Genomic DNA, 15,278 nt, shown 5'->3' with positions numbered 1-15,278 from the left:
ACTTTGTTTCCTTATAGGCTTACTGTTCAGATTTCCGGCTCTGGGGAATGGCGACTTTTCAAGCCTTGGGGGTTGGATTCTTAGCACTATATTGGCCATGTACCCGAGTTCCACGTCTCTGGGAATCTGAGCTTGAGACACTCACACTCATCAATGTGTTCTCCCGTGGTCAGCTGCTGAGCAATGGTCCAGCTAAATGTGAGGCCCTTGTCCCTATAAGTAAATTGGATCCCAGGGTGCTTCTAACTGTGCTTGTCTGTAGAGTAGTGCTGTAAGGAGGGTGGTGTTTGAGGTGAAATAGGAGTTATCTAGTGGACTGTGGCCTCTTCTACCATAGTATTTTTCCTAGCCAAGAATTGTGGTATCATTTATTAGTTATTTTTGACACTCCAAATCGGTGGTTATAAAAGCCAAGGTAATTTTTCTAGTATGATTCCTGAATTATATAATACTTAAGATGCTAATATTATACTTTGATAATGCAGAAAATCTCCTCCGTGGTAGCCTCGCAGATCAGATACCCTGCATGTTTACTTGCCGATTTGTAATAGCAGCAAAATCGCAGTGATGAAGTAGCCATGAAAATAGTTTTATGCTTGGGACGTCACCACAACATGAGGAACTGTATTATCTATCGAGTTGCAGCGTTAGGAAGGCTGAGAACCGCTGGTTCAGAGAGAAACTCCAGTCTTAACTTTTGGTAGCTGGGTTACCTGAACCACGATTATAAGAAGACAAAAGCAAAGTACTTTATACTTTACGGCGTCATTCTCAATGTAGAGTTAGAGCTAAGCAGACTGGAACCTCCATATCTCAGCCCCATTGCCCAGCTCTGATCTTGAGCAAACCGTGGCACCCCTCCCTTTGAACGTGAGTATTTTGTTGATTTGAACTTTGTCTGAAGAATAAGGACGATCGCGTCTGTCCAGTGGGCCAAGGCTAAGGATTAATGGGAATTTCTAAATGGCTTAAAAGTGCCTGGGTCTTCTGAGGACTCGGGTGCTATTTCTTACAGGAGTTCCCGCGAGATGGAATCGTGCAATTTTATTTGGCAGAATCAGTAAGGTAGATTTCTGCTCCCACCAGAACTAGTGACTAGACTTCCACCTTCAAAGTGCTTGCTGTCCCCTCAGCCCACTCCAGTGCTGAGCTGGTTCGGAGTGTGCTTCCTCCCTAAGTCTAGCGCCCTCTAGTGTTCCTGGAGCACTGGGCTCAGCCTGCCTCTGTTCTGAAGAGAAGAGTTCCCAACCCTGTGCATTAGGTCAGGGCTCTGGGAGTTGAAGGAGTCCGTCCTTAGGCAAGTTTGAGACAGGCGAGGTGAGGGAGGAGAAATTCCTGGGGTTTTCAAAGGTTGGAGGCTGTTCTACCCAGCCTCCTGTCTTTTCAAAGTATCCTAGCTTCTTGAGTTTGTGTTTTACTAAATGCTAAAGATCAATCACCCTTATTCTGTAAAGAAGAAAAGAAGGCTTTGCTGTCGGCCACTTCACACGATCAGCGGAGTTGAATTCAATTACATGCACATTTTACTCCTGCTCTTTCTCCTGCTTATCATGAAAGTCCCGTAAGCCAGGAAAAAGGAAAGTTGGGGAAAAAAAAAACCACGAGAAGTATCTCAAATTGATTTTTAAAGCCTATTGAGAAACACAAAAAGTATAGATGTGTAAAGGTTATTTCTTTTAAGAACATTGTGCTTTGAATTACTTTTGAAATTAAGGGACCAATGGCTGATGAAACGAACGACCACTATATAGCCGAAAATATTAGAGGAACTTCTCCGAAAAGGTGGATCCCTCTATAGAAAAGTCTTTATTACACTTTCTGAGAACCAGCTTAGAGTAGGTGAAAAAAGTCTAGCAAAGCTGTTAGAATCCTAGCGGTGCAACGGTGTCACCAAACCAACCAGACCGTCTTACTCCGGCACCCGAATGAGATTCCCTTGAAGCTGTCAGGCAGTGGGGCACAACACAGAAACCAAATATGCAGTTCTTTCAAACCTTGCCAGTTTTGGCATGCTGTGATGGGTGATGCAAGGCGCAGACCAGGAACAATGTGTTTCCGCTGTTGAGAAGGGCAGCCGAGGACTGGAGCGGACTGTAGATCCGGCTGCCGGGGAGATACGTCGGCCACCCTAGGTACCCTAGAGCATCTTAATGTGTTCTTTCTTCACACCTTGTTCCTGACTCCGTTCATTTGCCTCTGATTATTTTTAGTGTTGTCAATTATTTAGCTAACAGGCAGAAAACTAGGCTTTTATTGACAACCAAAGGCACTCTCCTGAGTGTAGTAATGAAGGCAGTTTATTGAATGCCTATGAGGTTGCTTTCTAATTGTGCGCATTAATCTGCCCATGCAAGCTGGCTGAAAACACACAAGCAGATTGCACACGCAGATGGAGCACACAGGATGGTTTTTATGAAAGGACCTCTACAACGCACTTCTGCGGCACTGTCTTTCCCTTAAAAATCGAATGGCTGTGACTATTTCGCTTGGCGGCTGAGAGCAGACCCGATTAATGATGCATTAAGTTTTCCACTCTGGCTGAGGACAGGGCTCCAATTTCACAACCCAGAATTAGTTCTAGGATTCTCGAACCTGAAAGCAGAGGGTAGAAATGGGCCTTTAACCTCGACATAGTAGTTTTCACCATTACTTTTAGTCTATATTTACTGCCTATAAAAATTCAAATGCAATTTTTTTTTGGTGTGTGTGTGTGTTGCCTTCCTATTAGCTGGTGGTACGAAAGAATGCCTGGCTCTGAAGAGACAGTGAATAAGACTCCATTTTTCATAGCAGAGAGATATTGTTGTGATATAGCTTATTTAGAACACCGAGTAACATTGTGTATCAATATTTTAATTTTTCCAGGTTTCTTTTCCTTTCTTTTTTTATAACCATTGTTATTCATTTCTGAGAATTTTACATAATGTATTTTGGTCAAATTCACTCCAACTGCTCCCCTTAAGTTTTTCCAGATTTGCCTCCATCTTGCTACCCACTTCCCAACTTCATGTTCTCCTTTTCTAGTCTAATAATTCACTGACTCCAGTATAATTTCAGTTTTAATGATAATTCATTCTGGGAGTGTTGTCTTTTTTATAATCATGTTTTCTTAAACCTTTGTTGTTGTTGTTATTGTTATTATTATTATTATTATTATTATTATTAATTCAGAATTGTGAGTCTTTCTGATGAATTTTTGAGATGGATTTAGGTGTGGTTTTTCTTTGTTGTTTGCTTTTTTTTTTGTGACAGGGTCTCACTATGTAGCCCTGGCTGTCCTGGGACTTGCTATGTAGACCAAGCTGGCCTTGAACTCACCAAGAACTGCCAGCCTCTGCCTCCCTGAGTGCTGGGATTAAAGGTGTGCGCCACCATGCCCAGCTGCATGTGGGTTTTGAACATATGAAACAATGATAGTTAGGGTAGAATAGGGTCAGGCAATCTGCATGCTGTGTTATTAGATAAAGCAGTATGCTTTGGAGACTTTTCCGGAAGCGTATGGACTCGCTGTGTTTTAAACATTTGAAACTTGTAATTAATTTCTAGTGATAATTTACTGTAAGAGAGCACGTGTTTACGTCATCTAAAAAGTACAACGTGCTCTGCTCTTCCAAATCAAAGTAGTAAGAAGCTGCTGTACAGAAGAGAAACGGAATGTCAGTCTCTGCAATGGGCACTGAGCCATCACACTAAACATTTCAAAAATGTTTCACCTCTAGGTTAGATTTACTATAGATGCAGTTTTCCTCCTTTACAGATAGAGCCTTGGGTAGTTGGAATTTTCCAAAGTCATAGAGACAGTAGGCAATTCAGCCAGATTTAGGCGCCCAAATGTGGAAGATTTTGAAAAGTAGATAATTTGAGGGCACCACGTGGGCCAGAAACGCCAGGGTAGGCGTAGTGATGGGAGGACGTGTGTGCTTGACATGAGACTGTTAGAGAGGGCAGGGCAGCCCTCTTGATTAAATTGACTGCTGGTTCTTTCTACTAAGTTCTAAGTTTGGTCTGGAGTAGACAAAAGAAATATGGAAAAAATAATTCTAGTGTTTCTTTAGTCATCAAATATGACTAACATCCCCTCTTCCTCTGCCCCCCCCCCAGGCCCAGCCCTAGTTAATCCTGTAGTAGGTCTCAGAGTAGAGAAAAGAAGCATTTGTGATCTATCTGAGGTGTGCTCTTCTCTCACGTAACAATTTCCAGAACGGCTTTACAGGAACAAGAGGTTCAACTATTTAAGATTTACTAATTTACCAGTGTATGTGATGTGATGTGTGCATGTGATGTGATGTGTGTATGTGATGTGATGTGTGTATGTGTGTATGTGTGTGTGTGTGCACATGCATGTACAGTGTACATGAGGGGGGTCAGAGAAAAACTTTCAGACATCAGCTTTTTTCTACCCTGGGACCCTGGAATCCAGCTCGGGTTGTTTAAGTTTGTAAGGCAAAGCACCTTTAACCACTGAGCCGTCTTGCTAGCTGAAGGATCTCACTTCTTAAAACTTTGGTTGGAAAACCTTCTGGAACCAAGCCAATCCCCAAGAAGGGCCTTACTCCTGAACCGCCATGCCCCTCCCCCAGCTCTGCCCCAGCTCTGTAATATTAGGACACCTCCCTGTTTCCACCATCTGAGCCATGTATCTCTTTTACTTCCACTCGAATGGTTATGTGTGCGCCAAGTTCCTCGGAGGCACATCTGCATCTATTTTAGTTTCCTAGAGCTGAGAATCCAGACAGGTCTGCTGAATATGCACACTTCGGCCCCAAGTTTGCCTCCTAATCTGCTCACAAAACTTCTAATGCCCTTTACGGGAACATCTGAAAGACACTTAAGGGCTCGAGCGCTCCCGTGTCCATGTGGCAGGTTTTCAATCCAACCCTGGGTTTTATAATTTAGGTAAGGTGACTGGAAAGTCATCCTATTCATAACTTCTGAGCTTGTGCTAATGAAGTGAACTCAGAGGTATGAAATCCCCGCGTCTATTTTGTTCAGAGGGAAAGTCAACAGCCTATGACAGATCCTGAATGAGGGCACTTCTTGCTGATGAGTGTTTAACCATGGCCTTGGTGGGGGTACATCTGACTTCTACGCTGGAGCTAGCCTACCATATGTCACCCCTGTCACCCTCTTTTGGTTCCCAGGAACACTGCTCTCATCTTGACACTTACTACATGCCTGTTCCTTTTGTGTTCCCTGGCAACCCTAGAGACTTCTGCAACATCTCAAATTCTATCACATTTGTTTTTTTTTTTAATTTGTGAGTTATACTTACTTATTATTTTGTTTATGTGTATCGTATAGGCGCATGCACGTGTGGAAGTCAGAGAGCGTGGGTTCACTTCACCATTTGCGTCCCAGGTATTACATTCAGGTGGAGTCTTACAGTCCCCTAATTTAGTTTTCTAAAACACAGCTCGGGCCATGTCATGTCCTATTCCAAAACATTTGATTGTCTCGTATTCCTATTGCCTTTAAAATGGAGTTGAGTCTTCGTCATTGAATTTGGATGATACCAGGGGGTACTTTAGTGAGCTATCAGAAGGACCTTACAAGCTTTAGGCTTATGTTAGGTGAAAGGTTTGATGAAGCAGGGCTTTGCCCTGAGTTCTATGTTATCAGGAATCAGGGGTTGTTATATGATTGCCTCACTCACATGGCCACCTCTTCCGGTGTTATTAGTACACGGAACTGCTTGCTTTCAATAGGAGAACACCAAAGCCTAGACAGTAATACTGGGTTCATTTTAACTTTTCTGTGTATAATCGGTGGACGATTAATGTGTCTTCCTCCCAGGAGGGAGGGGCGTCTGGGCCTGGACTTCCTTAGTTCAAGCATCAGCCTCTTCCCTCTAGCTGGAGAGTCTTTTTGAACCTCTTTGGGTCTCTGTTTCCATTTCCCCAAGTACAACAGAATGAGCGCTGATAGCTGCCACTCACAGGAAGATTGATGGCTACTGTCCGCAGAAGAAACCAACATAGTGCTCGGGGCGATGCGCTCAACTGTCTGAAACCCACCGAACACAGCAAGGAGGAACCTGGGAGCTACCTTTTAAATCCACGAGAGTTGCAAAGGCAGCCCTGAACCCCAAAAGTGGCCCCCCCCAGTGAACACACCACACCTACAAGAAGATATGTCCATCTTGGAGACAAGTTCTCCTGCACAGCCAGCTTTTACCACTTCTAAAGCCTAGAAGAAGAGGAGGAAGAGGAGGAGGAGGAGGAGGAGGAGGAGGAGGAGGAGGAGGAAGAAGAAGAAGAAGAAGAAGAAGAAGAAGAAGAAGAAGAAGAAAACAGAACACACCAGAAAAGGAACTCTATAGACAAATGACTAAACAAAGAAGGAGGAAGACTGAACGACAGGGAAATGTCAAAGAGAATGAGAAGACCTATGCAGATGGCATCTTCTTTTCACCATTTCCTCCTCCTCTCCCCTTCCCTCCCGCATGTCCTTCCCTAAGCAAGAACGAGATAAAGGTCAGAGCATGGACCATTCCTGCCCTAGCAGAGACACAAGCTCGAGAGAACGGTATGGACTGCGCTAAGCGCGGCCCCCTTTGGTGCATGCGCAAAGGCTTGTGAGCGCCAGATTCTGACAGAAAAAAACTGATATGCCTGTGTTGAGTTATGCACAGTCATCCTCTGTGCAAACAGGATATATAAAAGCACAAGAAAATGTGACAAATGACAGTTTGATCATTACAACAGAAAGCAGAAAATGTCAAGTTTTTAGTAATAAAACATAAGAAAGTAAACCATTAACTCTAACAGGCTAATGCTTGCAGAAGGTACATAAATCACGCTTATTTATTTTTTAAAATCCTCTTAGGTAGCATAAAAATAAATATCCAACTCTGTGGTATTATGAGGGACATCTGTAAAAGAGTTAAAAATCAAAAGCATGGAAAATATATCCACAAATGCCAGCAGAAGACGGCAGATGTAACAATATTAATATGAGGCAAATTGAATTCTAGGTGAAAAGCATTCAATACTTTATGAAGATAAAATACATAATCCCAAAGAAAATGAAACATGAATCTTTAGTTACAGATTTGAAATGTATGTAGGACCAAAAAAATTAGACAAAACACTATTATATTCTCTAAAATTGAGTATGGCTTTGCTGAATTTGTCTTTTATTTAGCTAATTCTCCATAGAAATGAATCAATCAAATGAGTCAAAAAAGGGACAGAAGGAATAAAGGAATTGAATAGCAATGGCTCTGTATGGTTTTGCAGGCATGGTGATGAAGCACTGTAGCGAGCATGTGAAAATACGTTACTTGTGAACAGTTATTAGCATCGGTAGCACTGACCATGGCCGAAACCTCAGAGATGGTTGGTACATTCCGAACATCTCTCCAAATCCTAGAAAACCTCAACTCTTTTTTTTTTTTACATTTAAATGATTTTTATTAGATTATTAAACCTAATGAAATGGTCAGGTCATGTTAATAGAGATTTACTAAAACATGCACAAAATATTATAAAAGTTTAATAGTGTCATATCCAGTAAAGAAATATGTCTGGAACTAATATCTTTCCAAAAAAGGAAACTTCAAGGACAGGTGAGTGTGTTATGAAAGTATTTAAAAAATCACACTAAATTTGACTATAGTCTTTGAAAGAACATAAAAATGTTATATGTCATATAATATATAAAAATATATATTACTAGTATATAGTTATTTTTAATTATAACACACTGTACTATACTATACTAGTATATAAGTTATATATAGGCATATATAGTCTATGAGTTTGATCTTCAGTACCACAAATTAATAAATTCATAGTTGTAAAGCAAAACATGCGATGTTGACATTTTTCATTTGTATTATAAAACCTCACAAAAATTAATAGGTAGTTATCTACAGGTTTCTTATTATATAGTTGATATTTTGTGGTAAATTCTTTGACATTTATAATGCAAGGTTATAAATATGGAAATCAATAGCCCTTGTTTATACAAATGACAAACAGGTTAAAAGAGAAATTAGGGAAACAACACCCCTCACAATAGCCACAGATAATATGAAGTATCTTGATGTAACTCTAACCAAGTAAGTGAAAGCCCTGTGTGACAAGAACTTTATGTCTTTGAAGAAATATAGTGAAGAAGATGCCACAAAATGAATCAATAGGATTAATATAGTAAAAATGGCCATCTTACCAAAAGCAATCTACAGATTCAATGCAATTCCCCATCAAAATACCAACACAATTAAACTCTACATTTCTTTCTTTTTTTAAAATTAAGATTACATCCCGATTGTTATCCCCTCACTTGTATCTTCCCATCCCCCCTCCCTCACTCTTTATCCCTGCCTACCTCCCCTAGAATTGTGACAGAAGGTGACCACCTCCCCCACCATATGATCACAGCCTATCAGGTCTCACCTAGATAGCCTGCTTCCCCTTTCTCTTGAGTGCCACCAGTGGTAAGTGGTCAAATAGGGGACACCAGAGTTCATGTCAGAGTCAGTCCCCACTCTCCACACACCTGTGGAGAATATGCTGTCCTGTGGTTGGATCTGAATGGGGGGAGGGCATCTAGGTTTACTGCATGCATTGTCCTTGGTTGGTACAGCAGTTTGGGCAGGCCCCCTGAATCCAGATCTGCCAGCCTTGATGGTCTTCCTATAGGGTTCCTGGGCCCTCCTGGTCCTTTTATCTCCCCATTCTCCCATACCTTTCTCACTTGGAGTCCTAGTAGCAAGTCCCAGCATCTGTCTCAATCCCTTGCTGAGTGAAGACTCTCAGGGGGCATCCCTGGTGGGCTAGTGTATAAGTGAGTATATACCATGTGCATCTTTGTGGGTCTGGGTTACCTCACTCGGGATGATCATTTCTAGTTTCATCCATTTGCCTGCAAATTTCAAGATTTCCTTTTTTTTTTTTTTATAGCTGAGTACTATTCCACAGTGTAAATGCACCACCTCAACTCTTAAAAAATGCAGTAAAACTAGAAATTGTACAGAAAGACATTTTACAGTCATGAAAGTTTAAATACCCCTGTACCTTTTATCCTAGTTTGGAGACAAAGTCTTGCTCTGTAGCATAGGCTGGCCTAGAACTCACAATCCTTCTGCTTTAGGCTCTTGAGTGTTGGGATTATGGGTATGAGCCACTATGAAGGCTAAAATATCCTTTTAAATGACTAATGTGGAAAACCAGAAGTCAAAACTGGAATTAGTTTGTGATAAAAGAATAAGAATTTCTAAAACTCTGATAGGTATAGCCAAATGTTAGTAGAGGTGTAATCAACAGATAAATAGATCCATGAGATGCTACAGAAAATCCACAGGGAGACCCACAGTCATGTGTGAATTCAGTGTTTAAGACTTCCGCTATCATCTATGGGAGCAATGTTCTTAAAATCAGGATCAAACAGATGGGTAATTTGACAAATCGTATTGAACCAACACAGGCAGAATGTAATGATATTTTATACTTTTAGAGTTTATTACTTTCTAAGCATTATACAAATCCCAGAAGCAACAGGAAAAAAGATTTAAGAATATAACACTTTTAACTTTATAACAGAAGGCGTAGCAAGCGAAACTCCATGTGAGTGGTGGTCTAGGAGAAAATGTTGCCTAGGATACAATGAGATAAAGCCCTAATCCACAAGGAATTCTTCCTTAATATGAAAAGGTCCACTCTAGAAAATTTGAAAAAGTACCTGAGTAAGCAATTAAGAGGGAAATATTTAGAGGAACATAATTGTGGATTTTATGATTGCAGGGAAAACTGCAGCTGAAATGTATTGATAGAAGCATTGGGAAACATGCTTCCGTTGCTTGACAAGGAGTACTGAGTATGTGTCCAGTACTGTGCTAGGTTCTGGGTGTGTTCTGTGAACCAGTGAATGTGATTGCATGATGAACTGTGGAAGTTCAGATGATGGAGAAGCTGCCAAAGACACACACAGGTGGTGCTCATCCCTTAAAGGAGCACCGGGCTGGAGAGATGCACAGTGACCAAGAGGAATGGGACCCAGAGAGTTAAATTTCCTTAGTATAATAGGGAAGGTCTGACTCACTGAGAAGATGGCATTTGAACTGAGGGCGCATGTACATTTTGAGCAAATGTGTAGGACATGTAAATTTATGGAAATGGATAAATCTCACTTAGAAAGACTATAGATTTGAGGGAAGATCCAGGACCAGGGAAGAAGAGCTCTACTATTTAGAGTTTCAATTGATGTAGAAGAATATCTGTGAAGAAGAGCAGTAGGGTCATGGAAATCAAGAAAGACACATTTCCAAAAGGAGGGGACTGTCAGCTCCTCATGCTGCTGAGAAGAGAAGTCAGGTCTGGTCATGCAGCAACCAAGGAGGAAAGTTCTCAGCTTAGGGATCATCACACAGTGATCCAATCAACCAAAAGGAAGTTGTATATTAGAGTCAAAGTGAAAACTGCAGAAGAGGTTGTAAATGTGATGAGCTAGACAGTAGCTAGACAGGTCCAGTGGGCCATAAAGAAACCATATTTTATTCTAATTCACAGGAAAACCACCAGAATCACCTCCACCACCACCACCACCACCACCACCTTCACCACTGTCTCATCATCACCGTCCTCTTCTCTTCACCTCTCTCTGTCCCTCTCTTTTTCATTTTAAAGAAATAACTACTCAGGTTGTTGTATTGAGAATATATCTGAAGAGATAAGAGTAAAACTGAGAAACTATTAATGACATCATGCAGTGGTCTAGATGGGAACGTATCGTGGCTTCATTTCGGGTGGTTTCTAGGCAAAGAATAATATGAACACCTATTGTATGGAAAGTCTGCATGGAACATCAATGGGATGTGCTGGTATACAGGAACAGAGAGAAGAAAAAAATCAAAGACATGCTTTATTTAGATGCATTGTGGTGTCATATGCTGAGATCGGGAGGATTAGGAATGGATCAAAGTTTCAGACAACGATATCAAAGTTTAAATTTTAAATGTGTAGGCTTGATATGCCTAGGAGGTATGAAATGAGCAGTTGCACATATAAATTTGGGAGTACATATGTGGGATGTATAAGTCTAAACATTACTAGCATGTAATGTAAATCTAAGCCATGAAATTCATAAAATCACTTATGAGAAACTGGATTTGAGAAGAGGTTCAGGGCCAACTCTACATTAGCTAAACTCATCTCTGGTTTAGGTGGATGCAGAGGGACATGTGAGAGGCAGAGTGTGCAGTATGGGGTCATGCGAATTAGGAGGGAGAGGGTTCCGAGAGGGAGGATTCATCTATCCTCCATCGCTGCTGAAATGCCGAATGAGAAGAGGGAGTTGTCTACCACTGTGAGGAAAGGACTTGTGATAGGAGTGAAAGATTTGGGTGAGAGTAGGAGTGGACTGGAGTAGATGCAAGACTAAAGAGAGATGGAGACAGGGATGCCAGACTCTTGAGTAATTTGAGAAAGAGAGAAAAGAAGTGCAGTAACAGGAGGAGGAGGAAGAGGAGCTTGTGGGATCAAGGGAGAGTTCTTAAATTGTCTGTGTAAAGATGCAACAAAGTTCACTAGGGGAGGGAGGGAGGGTGAGAGAGGGAGAGACAGACAGAGAGAGAGAGAGAGAGACAGAGACACAGAGAGACAGGGAGAGAGACAGAGAGAAAGAGACAGAGAGAGAGACAGAGAGAAAGAGACAGAGACAGAGAAACGGAGACACAGAGAGAGAGAACAGAAAGGAAATGAAAAGTTCTTAAGGGAGAAAGGATAGGTTAATGACACTATAAGATCAAGGTGGGGTAACCAATGGTTAGCATCGATTTTCTCAGGCATTTTGTCACAGCAACAGAAAGCTGACCAGCATATTATAGGAGTGTGTGGTTTACATAGAGCAAAGAAAAGCTATTAGAGATGAGAAAGCTGAGGAACAGAGGTGGGTGTTGCAGAAGGTGGGTTTGACTTCGTCTGGGCCTGAAATTTGTTCTGGTAAGTGTAGTGGAAGGAAAGAAAGAAAAAGAAAGATAAATGCCATTCTAGAGGAAAAGTAGGATATCTGCGTTGATGGCAGCAGTTGGCATAGGAGTGTCTTGGCTGCTTTTTCTGTTGCTGTGGTAAAGTAGTCTGATGAAAGGAACTTAAGGGTGAAAGGGCCTATTTTGGCTAAAAGTTAATGTCATTGTCTGCCATGGTGGATGAGTCACTGCACCAGGAGCTTAAGGCAGTTGATCACATTACCTCTACACTCAAGGAACAGAAGAGAACAAATGCTTATGCTTAACTCATCTTCTCCTCTTTATACAGTCTACTGTCCCAGCCCAGGGAGTGGTACCATCTTCAGTGGGTAGGTCTTCCCCCCTCAGTGAACCCAACCCAGACAGTGTTTTCACAGGCAACCCATTGGCCTGTCTGCCAGGTGATTCTAGATCTCATTGACTATTGAGATTAGCCATCGCAGGGAGGAAGGATGAATTCTCCCACAAATGAGAAAATGTGGACAGGAAAGCTGACTAGCGAAGAGGATGCTCTATTCTAATTGCTTACAAGTATTAGAGAAATGCACAGGTTTTTTTTTTTTAATAAATAGGCAGAAGCAATGGTCTACCACCAGCAGTACAGGGAGCAAAGAGGATGCCTGCTCACTTTCAGGCACTGAGGGACATGCATGTAAGAAACAAAATAGCTTCACTTAGGAGGTACAATGGCTAACATTGTCAACTTGATATGACCTAGACTCAGTAACGAGAAGCCTCTTGGCATGTGGGGAGGGGGTCATTTAGTTTAGGTTAGTTACACAGGCAGCACCACTGCGTGGGCCAGGACTCCTGACTGCTTCATACAGAGGGAAAAACATCACCCCTCACTCTCTGCTAACTGAACATGGATGCAGTTTTATCTACCAGCAGCTGTGTCAAGGACCTGTCACCATGACTTTCCAGCCATGATGGAAATACCTTCAAACTGTGAGCCAAAATAGACCATTCCTTGCTTCAGTTGCTTTTGCTGGGTATTTTGTCATAGTGATAATGGACTAAACCTCTGAAACTGTAAGCAAGCCCCCAACTAAATGCTTTCTTATGTAAGAGTTGTCTTGGTCATGGTGTCTCTTCACAGCTGGAACAGTGACTAAGACAGTAATTCAGAAGACAGCGGAATCACTTTTTCAAATAAAGTTAGATTTCAAGTAATGCATTAAAAGAAGACCTTTCTCCCTTTTTATTTTGAAATTATTTTCACCAAGATATCAAAATAGTGTAACTGCCATTAGCACTTTTATCTAAGAGAATTTAATAGCTTATGTAACTGTAGTATAATTATCAATATCCTGCAATTAGCATGGGTATAGTACTATATATGTAAAAACAAGTTATTAAAAATTTGCCATCTCCCCCCAAGTCTTTTTCCTATTTCAGTATCTGATTTAAAGTAGATATAAAATATCTAGTTATCTTACTCCTTATTTTCTCTTATCCATGATGTTGCATCGTTTGAACGGCCTTCCATTTGGATCTGTCTGACATTTCTCACTATTAGACTGAATATATATATATATATTTTTTTAATAAGCGGTTTATAGAAACAATGGCACATGCTCTTGGTACATCCTCTCAGAAGGGGCATGGCACTTCCATTCTTTTCACTTGGGAAATTACTTCAGCTGCTTAGTTAAGGTAGTCTGCACTGTGAAGGTGCTGTTTTCTTTTGTAACTGTTATGTGTCTTCATTGTGATACTGTAAGATTATATAAAGGGTCTCTTAATCACCAACTTTTGTTTACTGAATTCATTTATATCCACATGTGAAACATGTAAGGAAAACTTTATTTTTTACTTAGATATTTACCAAGTAATGATTTTATATTTGAGGGAAAATTATATATATAGTAGGTTGTGGTGTATGTGTAGAGGCCTGAGAGAGATCTTCTGATACAAGGTTACAGCTATAAAGTTGTTGGGTTTTAGTTGAAGATCTTAGTTTTCATGGCAGAAAGTTCTAGAAGGCTGAGTGGAAGAGAAGCAGATATCCAGAGCATTATAAGGTTGAAAAATGGAGTGGTAATGGGGAATGGGTGTGTTATTTTTCTATTGCCATAATAAAATAATTGAGATAATAAAATTAAAAATATGAAACAATTCTTTTGGCTCGCAATGTTGGAGGGTATAATCCATAATCATTTGGCTTTGCTGCTTTGCGCCTGTGGCAATGTGCCGCATCCTGATCAAAGTACATGGTGGAGCAAAACAAGCAAAAGAAGGGAGAAGAAGGGACTGTGGTCCCACAATCCCCTTCAAGGACACATCAAAGACCTAAAGACCTCTGTTTATATACATCCTCCAAAAGGTTATACTACCTGTCAAATATCACCCTGGGAACCAAAGTTCTAACATGTGGGCCTTTAGGCTAAGTTTGTAATCTCAACTTTATCAGTGGATCTAGGTTATTTGAAGGTGCCTGAGGTAAGTAGATTATACAAGAGAGTAGGCTTGCTACTCAATGGGGTTCCAAAGTGCTAGTTTCAACACACATGGTTTTAGGGTGATATTTATTTGTACACAGCATCTTGACACCATTTAGCATGGCTTAAATATGCATATCTGCATATCTATATGGACACATACTGAAAAATTATTTCTAGTTACATATCTTAGCACAGTATCATATATACATGGATACATATGCTCTGATGCTCACTAGAATAATGTAAATATTCATCAGTAAGAATGTGGTAAGACTGTATTTGACTGATAAAGAATTAAGTTAGATATGTAAGACTTAATATGTGTGGAATCCAAAGGACTACATTAATTGAGAAAAAGAATACAACAGAACAGCACAGTATTCTACGTAGGGGAAAATATCTCTGTTTTGGGAGAAAAAAAGCTACGATGAAAAAGAAACTCAAATGAATAATCAAGAAGAGTATGTCTTCCAGGTAGAGTGACAAAGGCTGGTATGTGACTCTAAAAATTAACTTTTGCCCTGTGGCAGTAAGAAACTCAGACAAATGAATCCTCTACCTTGCTTGCCAAGCATCTTCCAAGCCTACTTTGAGTGTCAGCACCAAACAAGAGGAGAGTGTTCCCAGAATCATGTTAGTAGCTATAAACGTCCCATTCCAGGCCCGGCCCATCCATCTGCTTTCATCTCTCAGCCCAGAGCTCAGACACAGCTGCATCCAGTTGAATAGGAGCAAGGGGATGTCATCTCCTCGATTCCAAGGTGCTGAGAAGCTCACTGTAGAAGAGCTGGCCTTTCTGCTTCCTCCTAATTCCCATCTCCTGAAGAAAACCACTCCTCACTTGAGTATCTTCCTAAACAAATGTT

General features: G+C 40.9%; 1 protein-coding gene across 4 annotated transcripts in view; it reads left to right on the top strand.

Moving 5' to 3' along the window:
* EPSTI1 (epithelial stromal interaction 1) overlaps positions 1–15,278 on the top strand; it is a 103,137-nt gene that overhangs the window by 44,122 nt on the left and 43,737 nt on the right. The gene's annotated exons all lie outside the window — the stretch shown is intronic.

Source organism: Acomys minous (genome assembly GCF_964271855.1).
Source record: "Acomys minous genome assembly, chromosome: 18".
NCBI classification, from domain to species: domain Eukaryota; kingdom Metazoa; phylum Chordata; class Mammalia; order Rodentia; family Muridae; genus Acomys; species Acomys minous.
Note: the sequence above shows the minus strand (reverse complement) of the source record. Positions and strands in the feature narration are given on the sequence as shown.